General features: G+C 38.2%; 2 non-coding genes across 2 annotated transcripts; one reads left to right on the top strand and one right to left on the bottom strand.

Annotated features, from left to right (window-relative positions):
* The first annotated feature begins 564 nt into the window (after positions 1–564).
* Positions 565–672, top strand: LOC148564782 (small nucleolar RNA R71). The gene has a single exon (XR_015883933.1). It is a non-coding gene; the product is annotated as a small nucleolar RNA R71 (small nucleolar RNA).
* Positions 673–9,236: 8,564 nt separating this feature from the next.
* Positions 9,237–9,340, bottom strand: LOC148564781 (small nucleolar RNA R71). Its single transcript, XR_015884560.1, has one exon. It is a non-coding gene; the product is annotated as a small nucleolar RNA R71 (small nucleolar RNA).
* Positions 9,341–18,690: the final 9,350 nt, after the last annotated feature.

The following is an 18,690-nucleotide window of genomic DNA, read 5'->3' as shown; positions in this document are numbered from 1 at the left end:
TGGATTCTGCTCAGAATTTTCTGTCTGTTGCTGAGTGGATGATGGAAAAGGTTTACTACTGTTAAACCTATTTCTTCGGCCATTATTAAAACCTTGTTGAGGCTTTTGTTGATCCTTCCATGAGAAATTTGGGTGATTTCTCCATGAGGGGTTATAGGTGTTTCCATAAGGTTCACCCATATAATTTACCTTTGCTATTGCAGGGTTCTCAGGATCATAAGCTTCTTCTTCAAAAGATGCCTCTTGAGTTCTGTTGGATGCAGCTTGCATTCCATTCAGACTCTGAAAAATCATATTGACCTGTTGAGTCAATAGTTTGTTCTGAGCCAATATGGCATTCAGAGTATCAATTTCAAGAACTCCCTTCTTCTGAGGCGTCCCATTACTCACAGGATTCCTCTCAGAAGTGTACATGAACTGGTTATTAGCAACCATGTCAATGAGTTCTTGAGCTTCTGCAGGCGTTTTCTTTAGGTGAATGGATCCACCTGCAGAAGTATCCAATGACATCTTAGCTAATTCAGACAGACCATCATAGAATATATCCAGGATGGTCCATTCTGAAAGCATGTCGGAAGGACACTTTTTGGTCAGTTCCTTGTATCTCTCCCAAGCTTCGTAGAGGAATTCACCTTCTTTCTGTCTGAAGGTTTGAACATCCACTCTAAGCTTACTCAGCTTTTGAGGAGGAAAGAACTTGGCTAAGAAAGCCTTGACCAGCTTATCCCAAGAGTTCAGGCTATCCTTAGGTTGAGAGTCTAACCATATTCTAGCTCTGTCTCTTACAGCAAATGGGAAAAGCATCAGCCTGTAGACTTCAGGATCTACTCCATTAGTCTTAACAGTATCACAGATCTGCAAGAATTCAGTTAAGAACTGAAAAGGATCTTCAGATGGAAGTCCATGAAACTTGCAGTTTTGTTGCATCAGAGAAACTAATTGAGGTTTAAGCTCAAAACTATTTGCTCCAATGGTAGGGATGGAGATGCTTCTTCCATGTAAATTGGAATTAGGTGCAGTAAAGTCACCAAGCATCCTTCTTGCATTATTATTATTTTTGGCTGCCATCTCCTCTTCCTGTTCGAAAATTTCTGTAAGGTTATCTCTGGATTGTTGTATTTTAGATTCTCTTAGTTTCCTCTTCAGAGTCCTTTCAGGTTCAGGGTCTGCTTCAACAAGAATGTTCTTGTCCTTGCTCCTACTCATATGAAAAAGAGGGAACAGAAAAATAATAATAATAGGGATCCTTTTTACCCAGGTATAGAGGTTCCCCTGTGTGAGTAGAAGAAGAAAAGAATGTAATGTAAAGAAGGGAAGAAAAGAAAATTCGAACACAGATGGAAGAGGGGGTTCGAATTCGGGTGAGATGAAGTATTAGTAGATGAATAAATAAATAGAAGGAGATGAGAGAGAAAGAGGATTTTCGAAAATAAAATTTTGAAACCGGTTAGTGATTTTCGAAAATTAGGGATGTAAGCGAATTAAAATTAAAAATTGAAACAATTAGTTAATTAAAAAGAATTTTTAAAAAAGAGGGAAGAGATTTTTGAAAATTAGAGAGAGAGAGTTAGTTAGGTAGTTTTGAAAAAGATAAGAAACAAACAAAAAGTCAATTAGTTAGTTGAAAAAGATTTGAAAAAGATTTGAAAATCAATTTTGAAAAGATAAGAAGATAAGAAGTTAGAAAAGATATTTGAAAATCAAATTTTTGAAAAAGATAAGATTTAAAAAAAAATATGATAGAAAGATATGATTAGAATTAGTTTTGAAAAAGATTTGATTTTTAAAATCACAATTAATGACTTGGTTCACAAGAAATCACAAGATATGATTCTAGAACTTAAAGTTTGAATCTTTCTTAACAAGCAAGTAACAAACTTGAAAATTTTTGAATCAAAACATTAATTGTTGATGATATTTTCGAAAATATGATAAAATTAAGAAAAAGATTTTGAAAATATTTTGAAAAATATTTTTGAAATTTTCGAAAAGAAATAATAAAAAAATGGAAAAGATATGATTTTTTTTTAAAAAAGATTTGAAAAAGATAAGATTTTTAAATTGAAAATTTGATTTGACTCATAAGAAACAACTAAGTTTTAAAAAGTTTTGAAAAAATCAACTCAAATTTTTGAAATTTATGAGTGAAAAAGGGAAAGATATTTTTTTTATTTTTGAATTTTTAATGATGAAAGAGAAAAACATGAAAAGAACTCAATGCATGAAAGTTATGGATCAAAACAACGAATGCATGCAAGAATGCTATGAATGTCAAGATGAACACCAAGAACACTTTGAAGATCATGATGAACATCAAGAACATATTTTTTTGAAAAATTTTTCAATGTAAAGAAAACATGTAAGACACCAAACCTAGAAATCTTTCATGTTCAGACACTATGAATGCAAAAATGCACATGAAAAACAAGAAAAGACACAAAACAAGAAAACATCAAGATCAAACAAGAAGACTTACCAAGAACAACTTGAAGATCATGAAAAACACTATGAATGCATGAATTTTTCGAAAATTTTATGCAAACTTTAAAACATGCAATTGACACCAAACTTAAAATTGACTCAAGACTCAAACAAGAAACATGAAATATTTTTTTTTAATTTTTTATTATTTTCTAATTTTTTTGGTATTTTTCAAAAATTAATTTGAAAAAGGAAAATAAGAATTCCAAAATTTTTAATATGAATTCCAAGAATCTTGCGTTCTTTACATGGCTCACTAGCCAGCCAAGCTTTCAATGAAAACTCCGGTCCAAAACACTAGACATGGCCAATGGCCAGCCAAGCTTTAAGTGACAAATCAAGCATACAGCAGCCGATGGATTAGCAACAACTAGCTTGCTCTTGATAATGTTGGGTTGGAAGCCCCAGTCCAAAAGAATTTAGACATGGCTTTACAGCCAGCCAGGCTTCAACATGCTTCATGAAACACTAGAATTCATTCTTAAAAATTCTGAAGAATATAAATAAAAAAAATTTTTTTGAAAGATTTTTTTGAAAAATTTTCGAAAATAAAACAAAAAGAAAATTACCTAATCTGAGCAACAAGATGAACCGTCAGTTGTCCAAACTCAGAACAATCCCCGGCAACGGCGCCAAAAACTTGGTGTGCGAAATTGTTACTCTGAGGTTGTAAAATTTGTTGTTCGTTCTCTCCCTGGCAATGGTGCCAATAACTGGTGCACAATACCATGGTCCAAACATAACTTCACAACTTCGCACAACTAACCAGCAAGTGCACTGGGTCGTCCAAGTAATAAAACCTTACGTGAGTAAGGGCCGATCCCACGGAGATTGTCGGTAAGAAGCAAGCTATGGTCACCTTGTAAATCTCAGTCAGGCGGATATCAAATGGTTATGGAGTTTTCGAAAATTAATAATAAATAAGTAGAAAATAAAGATAGAAACACTTATGTAATTCATTGGAGGGAATTTCAGATAAGCATATAGAGATACTTTCGTTCTTCTGAACTTCTGCTTTCCTGTTGTCTTCATCCAATCAGTCCTACTCCTTTCCATGGCAAGCTTTATGTAAGGGCATCACCGTTGTCAATGGCTACATCCCATCCTCTTGTGAAAAAGGTCCAAATGCTCTGTCACAGCACGGCTAATCATTTGAGGTTCTCGATCATACTGGAATAGGATTCACCCTCCTTTTGCGTCTTTTACTACGCCCAGCACTCACGAGTTTGAAGTTTGTCACAGTCATTCAATCCCTGAATCCTACTCGGAATACCACAGACAAGGTTTAGACTTTCCAGACTCTCATGAATGCCGCCATCAATCTAGCTTATACCACGAAGATTCTGATTAAGAGATCCAAGAGATATTCATTCAATCTAAGGTGGAACGGAAGTGGTTGTCAGGCACGCGTTCGTAAGGGAATGATGATGATTGTCACATTCATCACATTCATATTGAAGTGCAAATGAATATCTTAGAAGCGGAATAGGTTGAATTGAATAAAGAAACAGTAGTACTTTGCATTAATTCATAAGGAACAGCAGAGCTCCACACCTTAATTTATGGAGTGTAGAAACTCTACCGTTGAAAAATACATAAGTGAAAGGTTCAGGCATTGCCGAATGGCCCGCCCCCAAACGTGATCATTATGATCCAAAGACGAACTAAAATCATAAGATGTCCAATACAATAGTAAAAAGTCCTATTTATACTAAACTAGTTACTAGGGTTTACAGAAGTAAGTAATTGATGCATAAATCCACTTCCGAGGCCCACTTGGTGTGTGCTTGGGCTGAGCTTGAAGTTTATACGTGCAGAGGCTTCTTCTGGAGTTGAACGTCAAGTTGTAACGTGTTTCTGGCGTTTAACTCCAGACTACAGCGTAGAACTAGCGTTCAACGCCCTTTTGCGTCGTCTAAACTCGGCCAAAGTATGGACTATTATATATTGCTGGAAAGCCCTGGATGTCTACTTTTCAACGCAATTAGAAGCGTGCCATTTTGAGTTCTGTAGCTCCAGAAAATCCACTTTGAGTGCAGGGAGGTCAGAATCCAACAGCATCAGCAGTCCTTCTTCAACCTCTGAATCTGATTTTTGCTCAAGTCCCTCAATTTCAGCCAGAAAATATCTGAAATCACAGAAAAACACACAAACTCATAGTAAAGTCCAGAAAGTGAATTTAACATAAAAACTAATAAAAGTATCCCTAAAAGTAACTAGATTCTACTAAAAACATACTAAAAATAATGCCAAAAAGCGTATAAATTATCCGCTCATCAGTGATCCCGGAAGTTAAATTCAATCTGAAAGAGGATGAATATCCAGAGATCCAAGAGCAAATTCAAAATAGAGGATGGGAAATTCTAGCCAATCCTGAGACAAAGGTTGGAAGAAACATGGTTCAGGAATTCTACACAAATCTGTGGCTGACAGATAAAGAGAGAATAACTAGAACCACCTTTCATACCTACCGAACCATGGTCAGAGGGAGGCTTATTTACTTCCATCTGGACAAAATAAGAGAGATCTTCAAATTGCCTCAACTACAAGATGATCCATGATGAGCGGATAATTTATATGCTTTTTGGCATTGTTTTTAGTATGTTTTTAGTAGGATCTAGTTACTTTTAGGGATGTTTTCATTAGTTTTTATGTTAAATTCACATTTCTGGACTTTACTATGAGTTTGTGTGTTTTTCTGTGATTTCAGGTATTTTCTGGCTGAAATTGAGGGACTTGAGCAGAAATCAGATTCAGAGGTTGAAAAAGGACTGCTGATGCTGTTGGATTCTGACCTCCCTGCACTCAAAGTGGATTTTCTGGAGCTACAGAACTCGAAATGGCGCGCTTCCAATTGCGTTGGAAAGTAGACATCCAGGGCTTTCCAGAAATATATAATAGTCCATACTTTGGCCAAGAATTGACGACGTAAACTGGCGTTCAACGCCAGCCTTCTGCCCAAATCTGGCGTCCAGCGCCAGAAAAGGATCCAAAACCAGAGTTGAACGCCCAAACTGGCACAGAAACTGGCGTTCAACTCCACAAATGGCCTCTGCACGTGCTACACTTAAGCTCAGCCCAAACACACACCAAGTGGGCCCCGGAAGTGGATTTATGCATCAATTACTTACTCATGTAAACCCTAGTGACTAGTTTATTATAAATAGGACCTCTTACTAGTCTTTTTGACAATCTTGGGATTACCTTATGATCCTTTGATCACGTTTTGGGGGCTGGCCATCTCGGCCATGCCTGAACCTTTCACTTATATATTTTCAACGGTAGAGTTTCTACACTCCATAGATTAAGGTGTGGAGCTCTGCTGTTCCTCAAAGATTAATGCAAAGTACTTCTGTTTTCTATTCAATTCATCTTATTTCGCTTCTAAGATATCCATTCGCACCCAAGAACGTGATGAAGGTGATGATTATGTGTGACGCTCATCATCCTTCTCCCTTATGAACGCGTGCCTGACAAACACTTCTGTTCTACATGAAATAAGCTAGAATGAATATCTCTTAGATCTCCTAATCAGAATCTTCGTGGCGTAAGCTAGAATGATGGCGGCATTCAAGAGAATCTGGAAAGTCTAAACCTTGTCTGTGGTATTCCGAGTAGGATTCAATGATTGAATGACTGTGACGAGCTCCTAACTCGCGATTGCAGGGCGTTAGTGACAGACGCAAAAGGATAGTAAATCCTATTCCAGCATGATCGAGAACCGACAGATGAATAGCCGTGCCATGACAGGGTGCGTGAGCATATTATTCACTGAGAGGATAAGATGAAGCCATTGACAAGGGTGATGCCTCCAGACGATTAGCCGTGCCGTGACAGGGCATTGGATCATTTTCCCGAGAGATGACCGAAAGTAGCCATTGACAGTGGTGATGTATCACATAAAGCCAGCCATGGAAAGGAGTAAGACTGACTGGATGAAGATAGCAGGAAAGCAGAGGTTCAGAGGAACGAAAGCATCTCCATTCGCTTATCTGAAATTCCTATCAATGAATTACATAAGTGTCTCTATCCCTATTTTATTAATTAATATTTGAAAACACCATTATCACTTTATATCTGCCTGACTGAGATTTAAAAGGTGACCATAGCTTGCTTCATACCAACAATCTCCGTGGGATTCGACCCTTACTCACGTAAGGTATTACTTGGACGACCCAGTGCACTTGCTGGTTAGTTGTATCGAAGTTGTGACAATTATGAATTAAGATCAGAGCACCAAGCTTTGGAGCCATTACCAGGATTTGTTCGAGCCTGGAGATCACAATTTCGTGCACCAAGTTTTTGGCGCCGTTGCCGGGGATTGTTTGAGTTTGGACAACTGACGGTTCATCTTGTTGCTCAGATTAGGTAATTTTCTTTTTATTTTCTTTTCAAAAAAAATTTTTCAAAAATAATTTCAAAAATCTCTCATCTGTTTTCGAAAAAAAAAAAGATAAAAATGTTTTCAAAAATAAATTATTCTATGGCTTCAGAATTTTTAAGAATGAATTCTAGTGTTTCATGAAGCATGTGAAGCCTGGCTGGCTGTAAAGCCATGTCTAAATTTATTTGGACTGAGGCAGCAATTTGTTATCAAGAGCAAGCTAGTTGGAGTTAATCCACCTGCTACTGTTTCTGATTTACATGCTAAAGCTTGGCTGGCCATTGGCCATGTCTAGTGTTTTGGACTGGAGCTTTCTTCGAAAGCTTGGCTGGCTAGTGAGCCATGTCTAATTCCTGGACTGAAGCTTTAGACTAACATGGCAAGATTCCTGGAATTCATATTAAAAATTTTGGAATCCTTATTTTTTTTTCATATTATTTTCGAAAAAAAATCCAAAAAAAATTAGAAAATCATAAAAATAAAAAATATTTTGTGTTTCTTGTTTGAGTCATGTGTCATGTTATAAGTTTGGTGTCAATTGCATGTGCATCTTGCATTTTTCGAAAATTTCATGCATTCATGGTGTTCTTCATGATCTTCAAGTTGTTCTTGGTAAGTCTTCTTGTATGATCTTGATGATTTTTTGTTTTGTGTCTTTTCATGTTTATCATATGCATTCTTGAATTCTTAGTGCCTAAGCATTAAAGAATTCTAAGTTTGGTGTCTTGCATATTTTCTTTGCATTAAAAATTTTTCAAAAAAAGTGTTCTTGGTGTTCATCTTGACATTCATAGCATTCTTGCATGCATTCATTGTTTTGATCTAAAAATTTCATGCATTGCATATTTTTCATGTTTTTCAAAAAATTTCAAAAATAAAAAAAAATATCTTTCCCTTTTTCTCTCATCAAATTCGAAAATTTGGATTGACTTTTTCAAAATTTTTTAAAATCAAATTGTTTCTCATGAGTCAAATCAAATTTTCAATTTGAAAATCTTATCTTTTTCAAAATCTTTTTCAAAAATCAAATCTTTTTCAAATATCTTAGTAATTTTCGAAAATTCCAAAAATATTTTTCAAAAATCTTTTTCTTATTTTTAAAATCAATTTTCGAAAATAACATAATCAATTAATGTTTTGATTCAAAAATTTGAAGTTTGTTACTTGCTTGTTAAGAAAGATTCAAACTTTAAGTTCTAGAATCATATCTTGTGATTTTTTTTATGAATCAAGTCATTAATTGAGATTTTAAAAATCAAATCTTTTTCAAAAACTAATTTCTATCATATCTTTTCAAAAATATCTTCTTATCTTATCTTTTTCAAAAATATCTTTTCAAAATATCTTTTCTAACTTCCTAACTTCTTATCTTTTCAAAATTGGTTTTCAAAATTTGTTTCAACTAACTAACTAACTTTTTGTTTGTTTCTTAACTTTTTCAAAACCACCTAACTAATTCTCTCTTTCTAATTTTCGAAAATATCTCCCCCTTTTTCAAAAATTTCTTTTTAATTAACTAATTATTTTTAATTTTTATTTTTGATTTCAAAAATTTTCGAAAATTACTAACATTTTTCAAAAACCATTTTCGAAAATCACTAACTCTTTTTCAAAAATAATTTTTGAAAATTCCCTCCCTCTCTCTCATCCTATTCTATTTATTCATTCATTAACTAACATCTCTTCCTCACATCATCACCAAATTCGAACCCCGTCTTCTATCTGTGTTCGAATTTCTTCCTCTTTTCTTCTACTCACATAAGGGAACCTCTATACTGTGGCAAAGAGAATCTCTATTATTATTATTATTATTATTATGTGCCTTCTTCATTGTCATATGAGCAGGAGCAAGGATAAGAACATTCTTGTGGAAGCAGATCCAGAACCTGAAAGGACTCTGAAGAGAAAATTAAGAGAAGCTAAATTACAACAATCCAGAGATAATCTTTCAGAAATTTTTGAACAGGAGAAGGAGATGGCAGTCGAAAATAATAATAATGTAAGGAAGATGCTTGGTGACTTTACTGCACCTAATTCCAATTTACATGGAAGAAGCATCTCCATTCCTGCCATTGGAGCAAACAACTTTGAGCTGAAACCTCAATTAGTTTCTCTGATGCAGCAGAACTGCAAGCTTCATGGACTTCCATCTGAAGATCCTTTTCAGTTCTTAACTAAATTCTTGCAGATATGTGATACTGTTAAGACTAATGGAGTAGATCCTGAAGTCTACAGGCTCATGCTTTTCCCTTTTGCTGTAAGAGACAGAGCTAGATTATGGTTGGATTCTCAACCTAAAGACAGCCTGAACTCTTGGGATAAGCTGGTCACGGCTTTCTTAGCCAAGTACTTTCCTCCTCAAAAGCTGAGCAAGCTTAGAGCTGATGTTCAAACCTTCAGACAGAAAGAAGGTGAATCCCTCTATGAAGCTTGGGAAAGATACAAACAGTTGACCAAAAAGTGTCCTTCTGACATGCTCTCAGAATGGACCATCCTGGATATATTCTATGATGGTCTGTCTGAGTTATCTAAGATGTCATTGGATACTTCTGCAGGTGGATCCATTCACCTAAAGAAAACGCCTGCAGAAGCTCAAGAACTCATTGACATGGTTGCTAATAACCAGTTCATGTACACTTCTGAAAGGAATCCTGTGAGTAATGGGACGCCTATGAAGAAGGGAGTTCTTGAGGTTGATACTCTGAATGCCATATTGGCTCAGAATAAAATATTGACTCAGCAAGTCAATATGATCTATCAGAGTCTGCATGGAATGCAAGCTGCATCCAACAGTACTCAAGAGGCATCTTCCGAAGAAGAAGCCTATGATCCTGAGAACCCTGCAATAGCAGAGGTAAATTACTTAGGTGAACCTTATGGAAACACCTATAACTCAACATGGAGAAATCATCCAAATTTCTCATGGAAGGATCAAAAGCCCCAACAAGGCTTTAATAATGGTGGAAGAAACAGGTTTAGCAATAGCAAACCTTGTCCATCATCAACTCAGCAACAGACAGAGAACTCTGAACAAAATGCTTCTAATTTAGCAAATCAAGTCTCTGATCTATCTAAGGCCACTGTAAGTTTCATGAATGAAACAAGGTCTTCCATTAGAAATCTGGAAGCACAAGTGGGCCAGCTGAGTAAAACGATCACCGAAATCCCTCCTAGTACTCTCCCAAGCAATACAGAAGAGAACCCAAAAGGAGAGTGCAAGGCCATTGACATAAGTGCCATGGCCGAACCTGTAAAGGAAGGAGAGGACGTGAATCCCAAGGAGGAAGACCTCCTGGGATGTCCAGTGATCAATAAGGAGCTTCCCTCTGAGGAACCAAAGGACTCTGAGGCTCATCTAGAGACCATAGAGATTCCATTGAACCTCCTTATGCCCTTCATGAGCTCTGATGAGTATTCCTCTTCTGAAGAGAATGAGGATGTTACTGAAGAGCAAACTGCCAAGTTTCTTGGTGCAATCATGAAGCTGAATGCCAAATTATTTGGCGTTGATACTTGGGAAGTTGAACCTCCCTTATTCATCAATGAACTAAGTGATTTGGATCAACTGACATTGCCTCAGAAGAGACAGGATCCTGGAAAGTTCATATTACCTTGTACCATAGGCACCATGATCTTTAAAGCTCTGTGTGACCTTGGTTCAGGTATAAACCTCATGCCCCTCTCTGTAATAGAGAAACTGGGAATCTATGGGGTGCAAGCTGCTAAAATCTCATTAGAGATGGCAGACAGCTCAAGAAAACAGGCTTATGGACAAGTAGAAGATGTATTAGTAAAGGTTGAGGGCCTTTACATACCTACTGATTTCATAGTCCTGGATACTGGAAAGGAAGAGGATGAATCCATCATCCTAGGAAGACCTTTCCTGGCCACAGCAAGAGCTGTGATTGATGTTGACAGAGGTGAAATAGTCCTTCAATGGAATGAGAACTCCCTTGTATTCAAAACTCAAGGATCTCCCTCTACAACCATGAAGAGGAAGCATGAAAAGCTTCTCTTAAAGCAGAGTCAACCAGAGCCCCCACAGTCAAACTCTAAGTTTGGTGTTGGGAGGCCACAACCAAACTCTAAGTTTGGTGTTGAACTCCCATATCCAAACTCTAAGTTTGGTGTTGGAGAGTCTCAACAAAGCTCTGCACATCTGTGAGGCTCCATGAGAGCCCACTGTCAAGCTATTGACATTAAAGAAGCGCTTGTTGGGAGGCAACCCAATGTTTATCTAATTCTTATTTTTATTGTTTTTCATGTTTTCTTAGGTTCATGATCATGTGGAGTCACAAAATAATTAGAAAATTTGAAAACGGAATCAAAAACAGCAGAAAAAAATCACACCCTGGAGGAGCATCTGTCTGGCGTTCAGCGCCAGAACAGAGCATGGTTCTGGCGCTGAACGCCCAAAATGGGCAGCTTCTGGGCGCTGAACGCCAGAACAGGCATAGTTCTGGCGTTCAACGCCAGAAATGGCACACAGATGGGCGTTGAACGCCCAAAATGGCCACCAACCTGGCGCTGAACGCCCAGAGTTGGATACAAAGGCATTTTTACATGCCTAATGGGTGCAGGGATGTAAATCCTTGAACACCTCAGGATCTGTGGACCCCACAGGATCCACTCAGGATCTGTGGACCCCACAGGATCCCCACCTACCTCCACTCACTTCTTCTCACCACTCTCTTTCACACAACCCCACAAACACTCTTCCCTAAAAACCCCTCACCAATCACCTCAATCTCTCTTCCCCACTAAACCTTCACCACTCACATCCATCCCCTCTTCCCCATAAACCTACCTCATAAACTCCACCTACCTTCAAAATTCAAAACCAATTTCCCACCCAAACCCACCCATATGGCCGAACCAATACCCCACCTCCCTTCCCTATATAAAGACCTCCATTCTTCATCAAATTCCCACAACACACCCCTTTACACCCTTCTTGGCCGAAACCACATTTCCCTTTCCCCCTCCTTATTTCTTCTTCTTCTTCCTCTATTCTTTTGTTTATTGCTCGAGGGCGAGCAATATTCTAAGTTTGGTGTGGTAAAAGCATAGCATTTTTGTTTTTCCATTACCATTGATGGCACCCAAGACCGGAGAATCCTCTAGAAGAGGGAAAGGGAAGACAAAAGCTTCCACATCCGAGTCATGGGAGATGGAAAGGTTCATCTCCAAAGCCCATCAAGACCACTTCTATGATGTTGTGGCCAAGAAGAAGGTGATCCCTGAGGTCCCTTTTAAACTCAAAAGAAATGAGTATCCGGAGATCCGACATGAAATTCAAAGAAGAGGTTGGGAAGTTCTAACAAATCCCATCCAACAAGTCGGCATCCTAATGGTTCAAGAGTTCTATGCCAATGCATGGATCACCAAGAACCATGATCAAAGTAAGAACCCGGATCCAAAGAACTATGTTACAATGGTTCGGGGGAAATACTTAGATTTTAGTCCGGAAAATGTGAGGTTGGCGTTCAACTTGCCATACATGGAAGAGAACGCACGCCCCTACACAAGGAGAGTCAACTTTGATCAAAGGTTGGACCAAGTCCTTATGGACATATGTGTAGAAGGAGCTCAATGGAAGATTGACTCCAAAGGCAAGCCGGTTCAACTAAGAAGATTGGACCTCAAGCCTATAGCTAGAGGATGGTTGGAGTTTATTCAATGCTCAATCATTCCCACTAGCAACCGGTCTGAAGTTACTATAGACCGGGCCATCATGATCCATAGCATCATGATTGGAGAAGAGGTGGAAGTTCATGAGATTATACCTCAAGAACTCTACAAGGTGGCTGACAAGTCCTCCACCATGGCAAGGTTAGCCTTTCCTCACCTCATTTGCCACATATGCAATTCAGCTGGGATTGACATAGAGGGAGATATCCTCATTAAAGAGGACAAGCCCATCACTAAGAAAAAGATGGAGCAAGCAAGAGAGCCCAGTCATAGAGCTCGAGAGGCGCAAGAAGCTCACTTCCATGAGATCCCTGAGATGCCTCAAATGCACTTTCCTCCACAAAATTATTGGGAGCAAATCAACACCTCCCTAGGAGAATTGAGTTCCAATATGGGACAACTAAGGGTGGAACATCAAGAGCACTCCATCATGCTGCATGAAATAAGAGAAGATCAAAAGGCAATGAGGGAGGAGCAACAAAGACAAGGAAGAGACATAGAAGAGCTCAAGGACATCATTGGTTCCTCAAGAAGGAAACGCCACCATCACTAAGGTGGATTCATTCCTTGCTTTCTCTGTTTTTTGTTTTCTATGTTATGTGCCTATCTATGTTTGTGTCTTCATTACATGATCATTAGTAGTAGTAACTTTGTCTTAAAGATATGAATGTCCTATGAATCCATCACCTCTCTTAAATGAAAAATGATTTAATTCAAAAGAACAAGAAGTACATGAGTTTCGAATTTATCCTTGAACTTAGCTTAATTATATTGATGTGGTGACAATGCTTCTTGTTTTCTGAATGTATGCTTGAACAGTGCATATGTCTTTTGAAGTTGTTGTTTAAGAATGTTAAATATGTTGGCTCTTGAAAGAATGATGACTGAGAGACATGTTATTTGATAATCTGAAAAATCATAAAAATGATTCTTGAAGCAAGAAAAAGCAGCAAAAAACAAAGCTTGCAGGAAAAAAAAATAGGCGAAAAAAAAAATAGAAAGAAAAAGAAAAAGCAAGCAGAAAAAGCCAATAACCCTTAAAACCAAAAGGCAAGGGCAAATAAAAAAGGATCCCAAGGCTTTGAGCATCAGTGGATAGGAGGGCCTAAAGGAATAAAATCCTGGTCTAAACGGCTAAACCAAGCTGTCCCTAACCATGTGCTTCTGGCGTGTAGGTGTCAAGTGAAAACTTGAGACTGAGCGGTTAAAGTCAAGGTCCAAAGCAAAAGAAGAGTGTGCTTAAGAACCCTGGACACCTCTAATTGGGGACTTTAGCAAAGCTGAGTCACAATCTGAAAAGGTTCACCCAATTATGTGTCTGTGGCATTTATGTATCCGGTGGTAATACTGGAAAACAAAGTGCTTATGGCCACGGCCAAGACTCATAAAGAAGCTGTGTTCAAGAATCATCATACTGAACTAGGAGAATCAATAACACTATTTGAACTCTAAGTTCCTATAGATGCCAATCATTCTAAACTTCAATGGATAAAGTGAGATGCCAAAACTATTCAAGAGGCAAAAAGCTATAAGTCCCGCTCATATGATTGAAGCTCTGTTTCATTGATAGTTTGGAATTTATAGTATATTCTCTTCTTTTTATCCTATTTGATTTTCAGTTGCTTGGGGACAAGCAACAATTTAAGTTTAGTGTTGTGATGAGCGGATAATTTATACGCTTTTTGGCATTGTTTTTAGTATGTTTTTAGTAGGATCTAGTTACTTTTAGGGATGTTTTCATTAGTTTTTATGTTAAATTCACATTTCTGGACTTTACTATGAGTTTGTGTGTTTTTCTGTGATTTCAGGTATTTTCTGGCTGAAATTGAGGGACTTGAGCAGAAATCAGATTCAGAGGTTGAAAAAGGACTGCTGATGCTGTTGGATTCTGACCTCCCTGCACTCAAAGTGGATTTTCTGGAGCTACAGAACTCGAAATGGCGCGCTTCCAATTGCGTTGGAAAGTAGACATCCAGGGCTTTCCAGAAATATATAATAGTCCATACTTTAGCCAAGAATTGACGACGTAAACTGGCGTTCAACGCCAGCCTTCTGCCCAAATCTGGCGTCCAGCGCCAGAAAAGGATCCAAAACAAGAGTTGAACGCCCAAACTGGCACAGAAACTGGCGTTCAACTCCACAAATGGCCTCTGCACGTGCTACACTTAAGCTCAGCCCAAACACACACCAAGTGGGCCCCGGAAGTGGATTTATGCATCAATTACTTACTCATGTAAACCCTAGTGACTAGTTTATTATAAATAGGACCTCTTACTAGTCTTTTTGACAATCTTGGGATTACCTTATGATCCTTTGATCACGTTTTGGGGGCTGGCCATCTCGGCCATGCCTGAACCTTTCACTTATATATTTTCAACGGTAGAGTTTCTACACTCCATAGATTAAGGTGTGGAGCTCTGCTGTTCCTCAAAGATTAATGCAAAGTACTTCTGTTTTCTATTCAATTCATCTTATTTCGCTTCTAAGATATCCATTCGCACCCAAGAACGTGATGAAGGTGATGATTATGTGTGACGCTCATCATCCTTCTCCCTTATGAACGCGTGCCTGACAAACACTTCTGTTCTACATGAAATAAGCTAGAATGAATATCTCTTAGATCTCCTAATCAGAATCTTCGTGGCGTAAGCTAGAATGATGGCGGCATTCAAGAGAATCTGGAAAGTCTAAACCTTGTCTGTGGTATTCCGAGTAGGATTCAATGATTGAATGACTGTGACGAGCTCCTAACTCGCGATTGCAGGGCGTTAGTGACAGACGCAAAAGGATAGTAAATCCTATTCCAGCATGATCGAGAACCGACAGATGAATAGCCGTGCCGTGACAGGGTGCGTGAGCATATTATTCACTGAGAGGATAAGATGAAGCCATTGACAAGGGTGATGCCTCCAGACGATTAGCCGTGCCGTGACAGGGCATTGGATCATTTTCCCGAGAGATGACCGAAAGTAGCCATTGACAGTGGTGATGTATCACATAAAGCCAGCCATGGAAAGGAGTAAGACTGACTGGATGAAGATAGCAGGAAAGCAGAGGTTCAGAGGAACGAAAGCATCTCCATTCGCTTATCTGAAATTCCTATCAATGAATTACATAAGTGTCTCTATCCCTATTTTATTAATTAATATTCGAAAACACCATTATCACTTTATATCTGCCTGACTGAGATTTACAAGGTGACCATAGCTTGCTTCATACCAACAATCTCCTTGGGATTCGACCCTTACTCACGTAAGGTATTACTTGGACGACCCAGTGCACTTGCTGGTTAGTTGTATCGAAGTTGTGACAATTATGAATTAAGATCAGAGCACCAAGCTTTGGAGCCATTACCAGGATTTGTTCGAGCCTGGAGATCACAATTTCGTGCACCAATCCAGAATCCTTTAATAGGAGAATGGTGAGAGTAGATAAGGGGTTGGATCAAGTTCTACAGGACATATGCCTCCCTAGAACTAAGTGGATAACCAATTCAAAAGGTGTCCCAAACCAACTCAAGAGGGGAGATCTCAAACCAGTTGCAAGAGGCTGGTTGGACTTCATTGGGTGTTCTATATTGCCCACTACCAACCACTCTGAGGTCACTGCCAAAAGAGCAGTGATGATTCATTGTATTATGCTTGGAAAAGAAGTGGAGATTCATCATCTGATTTCTTGTGAGATTTACACAATTGCAAACAAGAACTCCACTGAAGCCAAACTGGCCTACCCAAGCTTAATTTCTCTGCTATGTAAAGATGCTGGGGTGAGGATGGGAGTAAATGAATTCATCCCAATCGAACACCCAATCACCAAGAAGTCAATGGAAGGACAAGTGCAAGACAACTCCATCAAAAGGAGGGCGCAGGAGTTCCTCCCAGAAATTCCTGAAATTGACTACTGGACCTGCCTAGAAGCATCTGTTACCAAGCTGCAAGAAGCTATGGAACAACTTAAGGAAGAACAGTAGAATCAAAACTGCATGCTCTGCAAACTGCTGAAGGAACAGGAGAAGCAGGGGCGTGAGCTACAGGAGCTGAAGTGCCAGAAGCTCTCCCTTGAAGGACCAAGCACCCCACAGATTGAGGGAGCATCCACTCCTCAAAATCAAGGTTGTTGAGTCCTAACTCTGTGATAACCTTTATTATTAAGAGTCATTTATTCTTCTGCTTTTAATTTTCTGTCTTCTATTATTATGGGTCTGCGCTTATATTTATTTTTGAGTCTTATTTTTATTCCATAATCAATAAAAATTTAAAGTTTATGTCTTAAAGCTATGAATGTCCTATGAATCCATCACCTTTCTTAAATAAAAAGTATTTTTAATTGAAAAAGAAAAAGAAGTACATGAATTTTGAATTTTAAAACAGTTTAATTATTTTGATGTGGTGGCAATACTATTGTTTTCTGAATTAATGCTTGAATAGTGCATATTTTTGAAGTTGATTGTTTATGAATGTTAAAATTGTTGGCTCTTGAAAGAATGATGGAAAAAGGAGAAATGTTATCTGATGACCTGAAAAATCATAAAATTGATTCTTAAAGCAAGAAAAAGCAGTGAAAAGCTTGCAAAAAAAAAAGGGGAGAGGAGAAAAAAAAGAAAAAAAGAGAAAAGAAAAAGAAAGAAAAAGAAAAGCAAGCAGAAAAAACCAATACCCCTTTAAACCAAAAGGCAAGGGTGATAAAAAGGATCCAAGGCTTTGAGCATCAGTGGATAGGAGGGCCCACAGGAATAAAATCCTGGCCTAAGCGGCTAAACCAAGCTGTCCCTAACCATGTGCTTGTGGCGTGAAGGTGTCAAGTGAAAACTTGAGACTGAGCGGTTAAAGTTGAGGTCCAAAGAAAAATGAAGAGTGTGCTTAAGAACCCTGGACACCTCTAATTGGGGACTCTAGCAAAGCTGAGTCACAATCTGAAAAGGTTCACCCAGTTATGTGTCTGTGGCATTTATGTATCTGGTGGTAATACTGGAAAACAAAGTGCTTAGGGCCACAGCCAAGACTCATAAAGTAGCTGTGTTAAAGAATCAACAAACTTAACTAGGGGAATCAATAACACTATCTGGATTCTGTGTTCCTTTAGATGCCAATCATTCTGAACTTCAAGGAATAAAGTGAGATGCCAAAACTGTTCAAAAGCAAAAAGAAAGCCCCGCTCATCTAATTAATACTGATCTTCATAGATATTTTTGGAATTCATTGTATATTCTCTTCTTTTTATCCTATTTGATTTTCAGTTGCTTGGGGACAAGCAACAATTTAAGTTTGGTGTTGTGATGAGCGGATAATTTATACGCTTTTTGGCATTGTTTTTAGTATGTTTTTAGTATATTTTAATTAGTTTTTGTTATATTTTTATTAGTTTTTATTTAAAATTCACTTTTCTGGACTTTACTATGAGTTTGTGTGTTTTTCTGTGATTTCAGGTATTTTCTGGCTAAAATTGAGGGACCTGAGCAAAAATCTGATTCAGAGGCTGAAAAATGATTGCAGATGCTGTTGGATTCTGACCTCCCTACACTCAAAGTGGATTTTCTGGAGCTACAGAAGCTCAATTGGCGCTCTCTCAATTGCGTTGGAAAGTAGACATCTTGGGCGTTCCAGTAATTTATAATAGTTCATACTTTGCCAGAGATTTGATGGCCCAAATAGGCGTTCCAAGTCAGCTCAAGAATTCTGGCATTTAACGCCGGAACTGGCATAAAAACTGGAGTTAAATGCCCAAACTGGCACAAAAGCTGGCGTTTAACTCCAAGAAAAGTCTCTACACATGAAAGCTTCAATGCTCAGTCCAAGCACACACCAAGTGGGCCCCAGAAGTGGATTTTTACACTAAACATCCTAGCTTACTCATTTTCTGTAACCCTAGGTCACCAGTTCACTATAAAAACTACTTTTAGTGATTCATCTTGTACCTCATGACACTTTACACGTTTCATATTGTATTCTCTATGGCATGAGTCTCTAAACCCCATTGTTGGGGGTGAGGAGCTCTGCTGTTATTCATGAATTAATGCAATTACTATTGTTTTCCATTCTATCACGCTTGCTTCTATTCTAAGATATTCATTCGCACCTCAACCTGATGAATGTGATGATCCGTGACACTCATCATCATTCTCACCTATGAATGCA

Source organism: Arachis ipaensis, chromosome B5 (assembly GCF_059453495.1).
Source record: "Arachis ipaensis isolate K30076 ecotype BB chromosome B5, ASM5945349v1, whole genome shotgun sequence".
In the NCBI taxonomy this organism is placed as follows: domain Eukaryota; kingdom Viridiplantae; phylum Streptophyta; class Magnoliopsida; order Fabales; family Fabaceae; genus Arachis; species Arachis ipaensis.
Note: the sequence above shows the minus strand (reverse complement) of the source record. Positions and strands in the feature narration are given on the sequence as shown.